The 17,450-nt window shown below is 31.7% G+C and overlaps 1 protein-coding gene across 8 annotated transcripts in view; it reads right to left on the reverse strand.

Annotated features, from left to right (window-relative positions):
• Window positions 1–17,450, reverse strand: part of M7BP (Myosin-7a binding protein) — an 87,419-nt gene that overhangs the window by 17,650 nt on the left and 52,319 nt on the right. For 2 of the 8 annotated variants that reach the window (XM_085192159.1, XM_085192160.1), the window contains exon 1: window positions 13,080–13,314. The exons of the other annotated variants lie outside the window; for them this stretch is intronic. The gene's annotated coding sequence lies outside the window, so the exon portion shown is untranslated. Of the gene's footprint in view, window positions 1–13,079; window positions 13,315–17,450 lie in introns of those variants that run through there. 8 annotated transcript variants of the gene reach the window in all.

Genomic DNA, 17,450 nt, shown 5'->3' on the forward strand with positions numbered 1-17,450 from the left:
CGTTCTTATGTAAATTCGATAAGCTGAATGCATACAAATTACACCAATTTTAGTTTAAATTTTTGTCTTTAGCTATTTTGTTCTTTTTAAATGTTAGAACGACAGTGATTTACCGTAAGGTTAACTGGGATTTCCCTTTTACATGATCAATAGGAAAATACGTGAAGCCGTCGTAGCTCATCGGTATAGCATCTAACTGTAAGCGCAACGGTCGTGGGTTCAATTCTCATTCGTGGGTAAAAATAATTTTTGGATTTTCTCTGGTAGTAAGGCCACGTTATAGGTAAATTTAGATAATTTATAAAGACATATTATGTAGGTATTTAATAGAGGCAGATTTTAATTCTATTTTGACCATATCAATATGGTCAAACAAATTAGATAAACAAAAGATTAGTAGTACGGCATATTTTATCAGTAAAATCCTTATAAAATGGCAGTTGCATAAGGCTAAAGCGTATTATGAATATCCCACCGTTATTAGGACCTACTTCCACTATATTTACTCACTGAAGTAGAAATTATATCTGTATAAGATGTTTCGTAAGAAAATAGAACTAGTTACAATCTTTAAACAAGAAATTAAGGAACAATTTCTATTACTAATAATATAAAGCTGAAGAGTTTGTTTGGTTGGATGTAATGGCTAATCTCTGAAACTACTCGGTCGAAATAAAAAAAAAAAGATACAGACTATTTTACAATTGACATCACAAGCTACTTTGGGCACTTAGAAAAGATAATTCATAGTTATTTCTATTCCACAATGCGGACGAAGTCGCAGGCAACAGCTAGTACCTTGCTACTAATAATAATACATACTTTAAATTTTATGATTCAATAGAATGTTTTTATAGCCAGCATTTATTACATGTTTATATGTGAAAATAAAAGTAGAGTCACAGCGAAATGCATTTGAAAATTTTCGCATTTGTCACGTAAATTAGAATGTATTCATTTAAGTGAAATTATAGTACAAGAAAATGGAAATATTATGCTTAAGAACATTGTGGCTCAGTGCGATGGCGTCTGACTGTAAGCGCGAATAGGGATGGTGGTAGGGGTGGTGGTGGCGATGGTAGGGTCCCCACTCGGGGGAATGAGTTGTTTTTCATTTACTCCTTCTGGTATTTGGTTATTGAATCACTCAACATGGAATGTCTCGAGAATTTGACGGAGAGTAGTGAACGGCACTCCGTTAACTCCGTTCGCGTTGTCGTAACTCTAGGTTTCCCATGCCGACCTGCTAACTATGGAAAGAAACTGCTATATATCTCAGGCTTTTAATATTTTTTTGTTAATTCTGGTTTTCCTAATATATCACAATCTGCTGATGATTGAAATAATTATGATGAGGCTTTCACGGTCCTTTTTAAAATATTTGTTTTTGAAGCTTTTTTCAATTATTTAGAGCTACTAGCTTTCATAAAAAAATTGCAAAAATTTTTATTAGATAGAAGACGCAATAATATATTTTATAACAAACAAACAGCAAGTGTTTGTGCCATACCGTAACTACGTACTTTCCCGTGAATTGCGTTTCCTGTTGCCAACCACTTTCATTTAATGTTGCCATTTCTAGATGAAAAAGTTAATTTTATAACATATTCTAGCTCTATGACTAGCCATAAAATTATTAGATATTTTAGCTTCACCCTGTATCCAGCATATAGCAGGTTATGCAGAAGGAACTTAGAATTAAAACCCTCCGTTTTCCACGTGTCGAGCCTATTTCTGAGACACTGCGTGTTGACGTCGCGTTTTATCAGAGTAGTCTTATCTTAGTCAGGTCTTGTTAGACCAGAGGAACAAAAATTATTTTTTTTGATTTCCCCGAGTGAAATTCATCCTTTTTACCTATAAAAACTTGTAAGGTATAAATATTACACTATTTTAGGCCAAGCTATTGCGTATATATTAGTTTAGGTACATTCATAAGCATTTATAAGTACTTATGGATGATTGTTTTCGTAAATAAACTGATTCAGGTTGTTATTATTAGATAGCTTTACGTAAAATTCTAGAAATGTGTTACTATTAATAATAATGATAATTTTATAATTTATTAACTAGAATTTGATAAAAATGTAACGAAACACATTATTATCTAGTAGTAGTAGATCTTGAACACAGTGTAGTAATAGTTCTTGCCAATTAAAAATAACCTGTGTACGAATCAAACCCAGAACCATCGTCTTGGCAGTCAAACTGCATCAAATTGCACCTACTCCCATTTTTTTTCAAATCTACATATATTTATAGCAAGTTGGAACCGACGACATTTTTCTTCGTATAAATTAAAAGGCATTTCCTTTGATCAAGATTTGCTATGTATGGTACCGTGGCGGACTCACTTTCGCTCGCAGTCTGTAAACATACGGATATACAAGTCTTACATGGGCTTCCCTATAATGATCTTTGATGTCTGTATGTGGTTCTTTTAGACATATATGACTATATGTTTACACTCAAAGTCGGTAGCTCTTATGGTATGAAAAACATAGGGTAAAAAAAATTAAACTATATATGTAGTTAGAAAATAAGGATAACTTTCTCCATAAATTTATAAACACTTCCTAAGCTGCATCCGAAATTGTAATAAAAAGTTTTTCTCATGTCCGAGGGAATATACCATAAATAATGAATATATCATATTACTTTTAGAGAACTGGCAAATATATGTACATATTGAAACAAAAATGGTTCAAGATTCGAACCCCCAACCACACACGATATTTAAAAAACTCCACTGCGCAATAACGAGTTGCAATTGTATAATTAGTAGACAAATATAGGCGTAAGTAGCGAAGTATGTCAAAAGGTGTGACTGCGAGTCCAGTATGTGCGTACTCGTGTAGGTATAATGTTTTACAAACATTAAGTAACAAGCATAATGCAATGTTTACACATTACACGACCATACTTGAATGACTGATTTTATTTCTTTAAATATCGATATGAAAGTGAATAAAATAGCTAAATATATTATGAGGACAAAAATAGTATTTTATTAAATTTTTGAAAATATAATATAGAGGCTGGGATTGTAAGCAGACGGAATCATTTTTGATACTGGGTATTGAGAGGCGAAACTCAACGCTATGTTTTGTTTTGTTACTAAAGCTAGCCAATGAAAATACTTTATACCACCGATTTGGAATCGAACCCACAATTATCACGCTTACAGCAGCCGCTCTTCGACTGAGCCGCAGCGGTATAACATTTTTAAAAATTTAATAAGAGATGTTCAAATTGCTTTACTTTCTTTTAATAAAACGGCGCACAGTGGCTCGAGACCTAGTCTCGTATGATTGACCGGTTACCTCGTTTTATGGTTTTACTTTATTTTTATCCTTTATTTTGAACATAATAGCCTATTTAGCTTCCAATGAAGTTATTAATAAATTTAACTATAAACCTCTTTTTAATCTCTTCAGCCGTACAGTGTCATACATAGAGACAACATTTCTTTATTTTCTATCCTCTATGACTGAATTATAAAGTCAAAGAACGAACGAAAGAAAATAAATGAATAAATATTGATAAATTGCGGCATTGGATCCCGTTAACCCAACTACAAGCTATTCGGGCGGAAATCAACAGTTATTATTATTTAAAAAGATAATTTTATTAAATAATTTTCAATTACCTAATATAGAAGTTCCGTTATCCCAGTTATCTTTAATTAAAAAAGTATTTATCTATAAAAAAAAATAGCGACATGATTCATAATATATTCAAGCCTTCTAAGGTAAAAAGGTATGTAGGTAATTGTAGAATAACGTATATAAATACACTTAGTGGGTGGGTGATCTCAGACATAAAATATCTTCATCATTCAGCATCATGAGGAATACAGAAAGAATCTAAACAACTTTCTAACCTTTGAAATAATATGTGGATCTATGACACATTCCCGCCCATTGCTCGCCACCGCCTTCAATCGCGTTGTCAAATCGCCCCGATAAAAGGACTAACCAAAACTGAAAGAACTCCAATTCTGAACAGTTTCTTGTCATTAACGCGTTCAGCCTAATTTAGTTTCGTACCTTACATAATTATGCAGGTGTTTATTCTGACTGTTATCACCAAATCGACGATATTTAAAGTGTCAATTTTCCTCTAATCTGGAATCGAACTCACGACCATTGCGTTCAGTCAGAGCCACGTCAACTGAATTGCCGTCATATATTTTTTTCCTATTCGATTCAAGTGTAGTTGTTTTATGAACAAAAACTTGTTTCATTTCATTACCTTATTGCTCTGGGAACCTGAGATTTAAATGAATCTATTATTAAAGATGATACTGCGAAATCGAAAATTACATCAGCTAATATTTTACGTATTACAAATGAACACAACAACTAAAATACTGAAATATTAGTTTTTTGTTCATTAAAATTAGCAAGCAAAGGTTTTTGTAGAAGGATACATTACATATCAATGATGATATAGTAAAATGTGAATATTAAAACGCAAAAATGACGACGATATTTTTGAGATGATATTCATGATAGAGCAGTCGCGGCGCAGATGCACAAGCATGTGACTATTGTGGGTTCGATTACCACTCGAGAAAATGAATTATTGAATATTTTCATTCCATCGATGGTAAGGAGGCAAAGTGCGGTGTTGAATTCCGCCACTCAACACATAATGCCTCGAGAAATTGGGGGAAAGAAGGTCACGGAAGTGTTGTAATGGAAAAGGAGTGTCATAACACTAGGTTACCTGCCTATCCTGCTGTACGTAAGATACACCGTGAAGTTAGATATAATTATATAGATATACAGTTTCGACATAAGTCAATCTTCTCGAATGATAAAAATAATGAATATTAATTACATTAGAAATTCTCAAACACCCGACTGACCCGCACTCCATGCTCCAATACCTGTGGAAGTCTTTGGCCTAATAGCTGGAAATTAATGTTTGCTTGAAAAGATTCTATTTCAATTTTAATATAAATATTCATTTTTTTTTGTGCTTTCGCTTTTGTAAAGAGAATTTTATAATATGCCGTACCTAGTGAAAAAGATCATTTTTTTGTTTTTCTATGACTAAAATACAAGTAAGACAATGTACGGCGTTAAGTTATCAATCCGCATGTCTCGAAAATTCTGTGGTAAGTAGTGATTCGGTACTGGAGAAAAAATGAGAAATATTTTATATGTAATATTCTAACAAGGCCACAATTATTAATCAGGATTTTTACCTTTTGTTCGTCTTAGATTGAATTATGTATACAGCATGGTAGCCAGAGCGAACCTAGTGTTGAGACACTCCGCTATCGAATCCACAACCGTACTCGTTACTCGTTACAGTAAGAGGCTGTGGCGTTGCGCAATGAGGGACAGTAATTTAGGAGGTACGTATTATTTGGTATTAATTTTGCATAATAAGTTTCTTCTTGTATGACCTTTCTGGGAATGAACAAGGTCTTCAAGAATGTCGGCGAAAATTGTCATTGTCATATATTATTTGCAACACTTTAAAATTATTACATTAATTAATTATAAATATTTACATGTTGTAACCTTTGGAAGCCCAAAATTGTAGGTGTCTGGTTGCTTTCTTAAGCAAGCGTATACTTTTAAAATGTGATTAAAATGTTTATTTACTAGATTTTGTGATCTGAGTTCTTCGATCAATTATACACGATGTCACTCAACTCAACACTTATGTAGTGCCTCGTCAAGTGGGAAAGGAAGTATCTTAATACTAAATTCTGCTACTTACTCTGCTGTGAGAGAAAAGGCGCGAATTCTTTATATTTATTTAATAGATGTTAGCAAAGTATGGGTATAAATGTGATTACTAAAATCGAATTTATAAATCTACACTATTTCTATCTCGATTATGGATATATATATATACAGACACAAATATAGATATAGTGATTCTTTCACGTATATATTAGAAATTAAAAAAAATTAAAAGTGAAAATTTAATATAATTAGTGTCAAAAGTAATCTAGACTAACTATATGGAATCTAAAATTAATAAATCTTTTAAAAAAATCTTTAATAAAATTAATAATTAAATCTTGAAGGTTTTTAAAAAAATTAGATATCAAAAAATATAAGCAGAGAATTCTCATAATCTAGTGTTAGGACCCTCCGTTCTCCAAGTATTGAATAGCACACTATGGTGTGATTGAAGGTTATAGCATACATACAAATAATATAAATATTTCATTTATTCACTGGATGATTTATTTAGTATTAAACGGTCAGTTGTTTTAAATAGATATCTCAATTAAACCTCTCCCAATCCTCCACATAATATAATTCATTCAAGTGAGAATCAAACCCACTACAATTGCGTTCACATACAGACAGTCCCACTGCGCGACGACGGTGTAATCAATATAATTATTACATAAATAAGAAAAATTAAATCTCAACAAGTACATACATAAAAGTGTGAGTTCACGAACAATGGTACCTTTCCCGACATTATACAAGAATCATGAAATGTGAGAGTGACAATACGTAAGTCTCGGTACGAATATATGAAACTAGCGCGAGTTTTGACTGTCGTGAAACTAAATACTTAACTGACAATCACTAATGAAAGCTTTCGTCTACTATAGACAAGACTTTACCTGTGGCTTGGCGTCCGCATGGTCGAAAGAAAATAGTTAAGATTTGTGTATGGGACATCCTAAAGTGGTTCACATTAACGTGATATTATATAATAGCCTTTATCAAAGCCTGCCGTAGAATTCCACTACTCAACACTCAACTTCGGCGAAAAGTGGGGAACGGAAGTGTCTTAATGGGCAACTGAGTGTCTTAACACTAGGTTCCCGGGTCCCCTCTGCCCTCCTTGCTAAGCGCGGGAAACAGTATGTCTATAGCTCTCTATTAGAAAATCCTTTACTATGTATAAGGGCTATAAAAAATAAATTCAGGATTCTTTAAAAATTCTATTCATTTTTTATCATTTCAGCGATCGCAGCGATTATTTATAATATTTTTGTATACAAATAAGTTAAGAATTAAATTACCTACCTACGAGTATATTTAAAATATAAACATTCCGCCAATTATAAAACGTAATAAGGTTGTTTTTTCCTTTTTAATGACTGTTTTTGCTGATAGACAAAAAATAATCAAATCGGCACATCGTAATGTCGAATGTAAACACAGCGGTTGTGAATTAGTTTCATTTCAAGACAAAGCGCGGTATTAAGTTCCGCACTCGGGCGGTGTGTACCGGCGGGAACGGAGTGGGTAGGAAACTGATGCCTAGACCCTAGGTAGAAGTTTTTGGCTTTATATTATACAAATATGTTTAAAAATTAATATTACATTAACAATAATAGTTTAAGATGGAAGTTTCAAGCATTATATTTATAATAATGAATACTTACATCATATAGATATATGATTAAAACGCAAAAAATCTTGGTAATTAAGTAAAATATATATATATCCTACCTATATAAGAATACGAACAAAAAACATACATTTAATTTTCTTAAAAGTGACGTTTAATTATAATTGCGCTATGATTTATTTCAGCGAAACAAAATAAGGATAAAATGAGTTAAGAGAGCACAGTCCAAGGTAAACTTATATTTTTTTCCTACAAAACTCGATTCATTTTATATAATCGATTCGCGTGTACGAGTATGTACTCGTTTATACTTTATATAGGTATTTTAATATACTCTATAGTCTGTTATATATGACTATACAGTCCAGTAGTTATGGACGAATGAGTGATGTGAATTCAAATCTCGTTCATGTGGGTTTTTTTTATATTAATATTGTTTCTTGTTTATTTTTTTTTCCATACAACTTTAAATAGCCGCATGGAAAAAATGGAACTCCTAAAGTTTTCTTATGTCTGTCTATCTGTGTGTGACAGCCCTTTTTTAAAAGCTAGGTATTTAGGAAAGTGTTAATTAGTGAATACATTACAAAAGATATCGTTAATTAATTTAAAATTAATTCTAATTATGATTAAAAATTAAATTCTAATCGTTATTTTATTGTCCTCGACAAATAAAAAATAAAATATTTTCCAATTAATATTAAATGCAAAATCAACATCGAAGTAACAGTAAATTACAATAATTTAATGATTTTTCCTTTTTGTTTAACCTATTTTATAATTGTACGAATTTTAAATACATTATCATTTGATTGAAATCTTGTGTATACTTATATATATAAATACATAAATGTACTTTACTTATAAATAAACTAAACTAATATTCTGATTTCTGTATATTCTATATATAGTCCAATGTCAACACTCTTCTATTAATCTGTACTAAAGTCGACTCTTAGTCTAGACTTTGGGTATTTAAGTGATATATTTGTGTAAAGGTTTTCTTTAAGTTTTTCCATTTGTTAGTAAAAAATAATGATATTCCTACGCCCATGGATGGCTCGGAGTCACGGTAGTCTCAACTCTTTTAAGATATTTCATAGCTTTTTTCAATTTCCATATTTTATTTTATCCACAAGGAAAAGTAAATGCGCCATACGTAATATGGAAGTATCCTACATCGTTTGGTGACGTAAGCGTAACTGCCGTGCTTAAATAATTGCGCTCTTGAGATTGTTTCCCATTTTTTCATATTACGTATACGTACTAAGATGAATCTAAATGGAATGCTTTTGCTTATAATTATGGGTAATTTTACTTGAATATACATTTTTGCTCAGTCTTAGTAAAGTGTATGTATTCGTTTTTTTTGCTTGTTCTTAGCTTAATAACTCAATTTACATTTTTTAAATATATATTTTTATAACGCCAGTTGTGGCGCAGGGGCACTAGCGTTTGATTGTAAACACGACAGGCTGTAGTCTCGATTCCCAATTAAATTTAATATTTTCATTACCTCGCTCTGGTAACGAGGCAAAGAGCGCCGATCAACACGCAATGCCTCCAGAATTCGGCGGAAAGTAGGAAATAAAGTTTCTTAACACTAGGTTCCCTCTGCCTACCCTGCTGTGTGGGGGATACTTAAAAATGATCTACGTCGCGACGTTCATGTCAAATATTTATAATGTATAAACATATCGAACTTAAAAAAAACCGCCAACGCTTGTGCACAAAAAAAAAGCGATTTTTCTCCGTAACTGGTAGAGCTGTATATTTCCATATATTTATAAAGTGTCGAAGACCCAATGACCTTCCAAGAGACATGACGTAACGATACTAATAAAACATTAATATTTAAGAGGGTACAAAGGTTAAACGAAGTAATTGGCAACATTTTATATATTCATATAGATTGTATGTTATTTTATTTCAACGCATGACGCCGGACTGTGCATATTGTTCAATTATATTATTCTTATAAAACATTGTTGATTATTTTGCATTCTTTATTACTGTATGTATACATATATTATTATACTAGGGCTGTCGTGGTGCAGTGGGGCAGCGCCCAACTGTAAACGCGACGGTTGTGGATTCGATTCCCACTCGCAATAATGTTCTTATTTTAATCATTATCATTTCCCAGCTCTGGTAAACAAAGTGCAGAGCTGCCTTTCCCGAAAATAGGGCGGTGAGTGGAGTACGGAGTGTCTTAACACTAAGTTTCTTCTGTCCGCATAACAGATTGTTATGCGGGAAAGATACTAGAAGTGCCTGGAGTTCGTCCTATTGCCCCACAAAATGCGGCAAACGCGTAACGCTGATAAAACAAAAAGTCTTGTCTAAGGTCGTTCGAAATCACTAGGCTTATTAGCAAATAGTGTGGACTGATAAGAGCAAGGCGCTACTGATAATATTTAATATAGTTTAGTAATCATATGTCGTGAAGGTTTTAACCTGATTTTTAAAATATTTTTTTATATATTTTCCTCAAGTACTACAAAATAAACAATTGACCCTAGTAATATCAACAGTTTTGTAGCAGAACGTAGAGACAATTTTAACTAAGTTATTTTAGCTTACCCTGCTATATGCGGACTACGGCGTTAGACAAAATATAAATATCCATATGTTTGAGAATATTAATCCTTGTATTTGTTTATAGAGTACTTACAAACTTGAGACCGTTGTGACATGACGTCAGGCGACACCTGCTTTTTTTATTAAACATGTAAATTGTATGGAGCGCGAGGGAAGCCTTTTATATGCGTAAATATAATGTTATACTGTAAAGTATAGAATGGAAGAAATATTGACACGTTGGTATAGTGAGACCAACTTTGAACAATTAATAAATTATAATTATTAATAGCGTATACCCTTAATAAATACATTGACCATACTTCTTGAAAAATGAGAAAAAAAATTCTAACTTTTTTTCTCGAGTTATACGTTCAACCAAACATACTCTCCAGCTCTATTATAGAGTGTATTGCATAATATAAAATAAATAATATAGGTATAGGTAGATAGACCTAAATCACATCTAAATAGTTATTTTGACTGACTCGACTGATTGTTTTGACATGACTATAGGATTATATTTTGGTCCTACTCAATATTACCCACAGCAAGAATCGAATCCGAATACAAGACGCCTTACTACTCGACGATTTCGTCTCGTATGTTATAAGACATAAATATACCAAAAACAAGGCTTTGACAGGTTTCCTTTGAGACACTAACAGTGCGCTAATTACGCGGCGATGAGGGCGCATTGACCCATACTTCGCCCGCTGTGTCGTTTAGTGTTGAACGGACATTTATTTATATAATTAATAACTTCTGCCCCCGGCCCCACCTGCGTCGTTCCTGTTAAATGTTTTATGTCTGCCTAATTTTTTTTTATAAAACTACCAAATTTATTGCACATTCACATAGTTATGATTTTTAAAAAAGTAATTGCATTTTACTATTTTTTTTATTTTACACAAACTTTTTGTTGTATCTGTATATAATATTTGTATATAAAAAATCAATAAGCATTCATATAAGCTTTAAATACATAATCATCGCACTTTTTCCGCGGAAGTCGGTTAATGAAATGCCTTACATCTGTTCCATATGACGCAATAACAACATTTACAGCTTAAAATTCACAAATCGGTGATTTTATTAGCGTAATTCCATTAAAGAAGAACCGAACCGAATTGCTTTATAATTGAGTGCTTATTTTTAACATTTGTTCCGTACTCGCACATCCTGTAGATGATAATATCTGTTTTATGTAGCCTTCCTACAACGGTAGTTATGGATTCAATTTCCGATTAGAGTATTTTTATTATTGATATAGTACAAGATCGCGTGAGGCTTGCGGGTTTGATTTTACTCTGGGAAATTAATATTTTTCAGTACTTCGCTTTAGTAAGGAGAAACACGGCGTTGACTTCCGTTTTTCAGAAGGCGGCGTCTGTAATTCAGGTGTAGGGTAGAAAAAAGTGCTTCGACATTAGCTCTAATTGTAAATTGTACTTTGATATACTCCACATTATTAGAACTCCTATACATCTTTTCTATACCTACTTAAAACGCTAGAGTTTGTTTGGTTGAACGCCCTATCGCAGGAACTCCTGGTTCGAATTGAAAAATTATTTTAGTGCTAGATTGTCGACTTACAGAGGAATGCTATAGGCTGTAATATAACATCATGAGTTAATCAAATGGAAACAACTCTTAGCTATGTCCGATGATCACGAAAAGAAGCCGCAAAAGCTGGTCTAATAAATAAAGTAATGTCTGAACAAAGACAAATACATAATATAATATAAACTAATATAAAACAATATACACGCGAGACGACAGACGACCAATGCAACCTATGGATCTTTAACCCTATTTAAGTTCTATTTACGACCGCAACTAAATATACAGCCAGTCTTTATTTGACGCTATAAACTATAGTTTTGATGTTATATGCGATAGTTACATGTTCAAATTCAACTCGGAAGTATGTTTTTTTGGCCTCTCGCTGTATCCCGCACATAGCAGAGGGCAGAGGGTACCTAGCGTTAAGACAATATAGGGAACGCTTAGACGCTTCGCCGTATTCAATAAATGTTTAATTTCCTCGAGTGGTATTTGAGCCCACAAGCATCGTGTTTACAGCCACATGCTTTACCACTGCACCACGACGGTCTCTAGCATCATAGCATCCTATTCTAAGTAATATACATGCATATATTATATGTTATATATGTTTAGGCGTTTATGTTATATATGTTTTGGCGTGGGCTATCGTTTGTTTACTCTTCACGTGCTAAGATAATTGTCTATTCATATCTCAGAAGTGATATGTTATGTTAACATGTATTGTAATTTAACATAATTATGCGAATTTATCACTTATTTTATTATGTTATATTGGACGCGATGTAGCGAGTTCGATTCTTGTTAAGGAAAATATTTTGAAAATTTCTCATATTTTGCGGTATCTGACATCGTAATCTGTAAATAAAATATAAGTACTACACTTTTCTCCAGTCAGTTAAATACTTAATTTCATAGAAATCCGCTGTAAATAGAGGTAATAAGGCACCTATGTATGCATATATTTTGAAGTGGTATTAAGATTTTTTTGAATAATCGTTTCCTTACCATCATCAGGAAACGATGATGTAAAAAATACATGCATATTGATATCATATGTAAACTCTACTTTTAATTATTAATCATGTATATTATATATTTATATTATAAATATTACGAAATCGAAAGCTTTAACAACTAATTATTAATTAATTTAAGCTTTCATTTTCATTATACAAATGTATAATTTAAATGCGATTATGTTTTATATGTGCAAATTATACTCTACATTATGCATAAATTCCATTTCATTCGAATTTTTATAATATTTTAACATCGATATCATATAATCGATTGGAAGTTTAATTTACAATCGATATTTAAGTTATAAATTATTGTCTATTAAATCAATAATACGTAATGATAACCGGGATAACAAAAGATACTTTAAATAAACTTTTAATATATTCAAAACCACTATGATTATTATATTACTATAATATAAATGCTATTGTAATCGAGTTATTATAATATTTTAATGCCGATATCGTCAAATCGATTGAAAGTTTAATTTTAAATCGATATTTTAAATAACAAATTATTGTTTATTAAATTAAAATAATAGCAGTGATACCAAAAGTCATTTTAACCTTGATAAAGCCTTATCGTACACTTGCTCAAACAAATTTGCCACTGGAATTGACCATCTACACTTAAAAAAAATCACATCACTCACTTTAAAAAAAATAATTGGATTATTTTTAAAATATTTTATTGATGTTTTGTATTATTTTTCGCGTTTTTTATTTATTTTTACGTATTTAGTTTGGAGCGCGCTATGTCACGCGCGACGCGTGCGCTTTAGATGGCGGCGACGTCAGCTCTAAGACGGTGATGGACTACGGCACCACTGTACCGCGTTACCGAAGATCAACTTGATCTTAAGTTAATATTAATTATTAGTTTATGTTTAACTTTAGATATTTGTTAATAAGAAAGTTAGTGTAAATATATGTGTATATTAAATTTATGAATAAAATTTATGCATTACGTAAATGTTTTAAGTCAAGATTTTAACAATAAATTTATTCTGTAAACATATCTAATTACCAGCTTAATACATTGGAAATCTACTTTATTCTATATAGATACGTTAGACTTTAAATATATATTTTCTTAAAGTGTTCACAGTTATAAGTTTATTTTGTCTATTAAATTCACAACTTATGTAAAGACAGACAAATTTAAAGCTGTATAATTATACCAAGGAAACTCTAAATATCTAATAACTATAAATAATTCTCTATACATATATGAATAATAATTCAAAATATTGTTTATTCTAGTATTAAAAGTTATTAAATTAAAATGTTATTTATTATATAAATATAACAGAGTTTAAATCTTTATTAAAACAAAGTCCTAACGGTGTGAGTATAAGACAAATAGAAATCATAAAGTACCTTGTGTAATATATTGGCAAATATCATTAAAATGGATCAGTCAAAGATTGTTCGTGTATTGCCCTTAAGCAACGCCTTTAAGATGTCCAAATCATTAACAAGCTGTTAATTTGACGCAATTTGCTTAAGTTCTTTGACAATGTTATGCAAAATGAATTATATTAATATACTTCTCGTTAGTCTACCATTCTGAAATTGGTTTGAATCTATCAAGGGGTGAGTCCGACTCGCACTTGACCAGTTTTGTAATGTAATTATCATTATTACGTTAAAATAAAAATAATAAGTATGTAAACAATGACAGTGCCACCGGTCCGTTGATTCCTCAGAGTTTTCGCGTGCATTTATCATTAAACTGAGATATAAGAATACTCTTAATTGGACGAAATCGCACATATTTTGACGTCCGATTAAAAAAAATACTTTATACTCACTAATGTAACTATGCGACGTTTTTGTTGCGTGTTTTTCCTTTGTTTACTTTCTTTTTATCATCCGCTTTGTTGCCACTCCTAGGACCTAGGGATAAGTCACTCTGTTCTCTAAGCTGACTTAAAAGTCGTCATTGTAAATTAACAAAATATAAGAAACTGAATTGGACCCACTTGTAATAATTAAATCATCTTAAAACTTGACAGAAGACAGAATAGGCAGAGTAGGTGGCAAAACAAAGATGGTATTATCAAATTTGAGAAAATAGTGTCTTAACTCTAGGTTCCCTCGATCTACCCTGCTGTAGGCGGGATAAGATGACAAATGACTGTAATACTGTTAAACAATATATAAATATTTATTAAATAAGTAGCAGTGTAATGTTATAAAAGATAACAGTAGGTATATAGCGGGATATTTGTAATAAAACGGTATCTATTACCACTCTATTCGTGCATTACGTTTAACCGCTAGGTAAATAGTTAAATTTTGCTCTAATTTTTAAAAATAATAATAAATTACTAATGCATTGAAAATTATGATAACAATTACAGCTATCAACATACATAAGCTTCCCTTAAAATTCGGAAAAATAGAGTTCTAGTATAGATATATTATAAGTTCCCTGTTTAACCTGCATTTATTTTGAGTTTCACCTCAATCAGTTGAGACCGGTAGAACTTAGTGTCAAAACCCTCTGTTCTTCGAACGCTTGAATCCGGTATATCTTTATATTCTGGTTGTGTAAGATATAATATGTACGTAAAAGCTGATAAAATAGTACGACTGACAATATTGACGTATCCTACATATATAACTGACGTAACTGACATCACTTGCCGAGGTTTTCGACATGAAAGTTACACATACGAGTGTAGTATTACGATTTTAAATATATAACCATAACATATAATTTACGATAAGACAAGTATTTATGTAGAAACCTTTCTATTAACAGTCTCTACATATTATAAAATTGCTTGAGTATATGAAAATTACTTCGAGTTTCACTTTTCAGAGAAAATGAATAGCCATCGTCTTTTACACAAAGCTGTTGAGTTCATCAAGAAATATAAGTCTTAAGAGCTTCACGCAGTATCCCGCATAAACTGGGATGGCCAGATATTAACTTAATGTGAAGATACTCCGTTCGCATACGGCCAGTGGTCGCCCGAATGCGGGATATTGAGCAGTGGAACTTAACATCGCACCGCAAGAACTTTTCTAATGACTGAAGTAAAGAATTTAGACCCACGACCTTACATTTTTGCAGACAGACAAAATATAAATAACATGGCAAAAAAGACTGAAGAGAGAGAAGATGAGAGAAGGAGAATAACGTTATAACGTGCACCATAGTGCACAAAAATATGATATGATATTAAATATGATCATATAATATAATATTTAAATAGTTTCTTATCAAAGTCTTCCATTTGTTAGAAAGTATTGTTTATTTGCCACGCGCCTGCCGCCTGACTAATTGATTTCGTATACTCTAATGCACGAATCAGTAACGGTAGTGGAATCTCGTAAAAATATAGGAAAAATTGTGAAGGTCATTAGAACACTCACTTTTGTTTTTTTTTATATTGAACTATAAAAAATGATTACACTTTCTAGTATTAGATAGTAGATACTGTCTTATTAGTACAATAATTGATTGTAATATATCAAAGCCCAGTTGTCATAGAGATGCTGTGGTATCATGATCAGCACGATGATTCAGGATTCAAATACCAAAGGGAAATGCAATTGCAGTTTGTATGCATTAATCTAGAATAAACAAACGACGGCGTTAAGTTCCGATGTTTGTACTACTTTTTTGCTTAATAGAAAAATGAAAGGAATCGTCTTTCACTAGGTTACGAGTGCCTTCATCTATACCACAGTGCGTGAGATGAGTAAAAATGAACGAATAAAACCAACCGGTGATACATTGTTTTTTAGTTATCCCGCGGTTTTAAACCGCTAACCGCAACAGCGAACAGTGAGATTTTATTGTTTTTTTTTATTTTATTTTGTTAAATAGAGTATATACCATGATGTTTATGGCTTGCCACTATACTCGTATATAAGACAGGTCTTTAAATATATATTTTTTTTTTGTAATTTTTTGCAACGTTATACCTATAACTAATAAAATTTCGATATGATCATTTTGATATATTAAAATTCATGAAGAGGCTGTCGTGAACAGCCAAAGAGCTTAACTGTAAACGCTACGATTGTAGGTTTGATTCGGGGAAATTAAATAAAAAAATATGTTCCTTCCTTCGCTCTGGTAACAAGACAAAGCGCGGCGTTGAGTTCCACTACTTAACTTTCTTGGGTGCGTGGGGAACGAACTCTCTTAGCACTCTGCTCGCCCTGCTATATGTGAGATACAGTATAAAACTAAAATATAAGTATAAATTTATGCAGAAATGGTTCTAACACTAAATCTTTCTATCTTCGGGGAGAAAATCAGCAAGAGCAGCTTCTTCATTACGCGGATTGATATTATTGGCGGAATACAACAGCGTACTATGTCTAATTAGGTATAGCTACTGAGGAAATATTATATCGAAATATTTTTTATTTTTTATATGACTACGATTATAAGATTGCTGCTTATATTTTTGATGTAAATTATGTAGATATAATATAATTTTAAATGAATACGATCAGACATCCCGTCTCTTCTTAACATAGAATATTAAAAAGGTTTACATAACTTTTATTATCTATTAAAATTATGTAAAACAAAACTAAATCGATGTTTTTAATAATAAAAAATGCATTTTTCCGTTTTACTTTCACAGTTACGTATAAAACGCGGAATATGGAAATTACATCGATTTTATATCGAATGATCTAACAAATAGCCATTATTTATGTGACCGCCCTTGCCCGACTTTTTCAATTAACGACCAAAAAAAAACTTGTACCTATATTAAATTAATTGATGTAATAAAATATTATAAAGACGAACTATTTTTTGAAACGCACTAATGTTAGGAACTATTGATTTCAATTCTTTTTTTTTGTGTTGGATAGTCCATTTGAAAATTGAAAGGCCTATATATATTTCGTTGTTTTTAGTTGAACAAGCGGGCGAAGCCGCGGAAAAAAATTGTCAAATAA

This window comes from Heliconius melpomene, chromosome 10 (genome assembly GCF_056956725.1).
Source record: "Heliconius melpomene rosina isolate 202511_hmr_F chromosome 10, ASM5695672v1, whole genome shotgun sequence".
In the NCBI taxonomy this organism is placed as follows: domain Eukaryota; kingdom Metazoa; phylum Arthropoda; class Insecta; order Lepidoptera; family Nymphalidae; genus Heliconius; species Heliconius melpomene.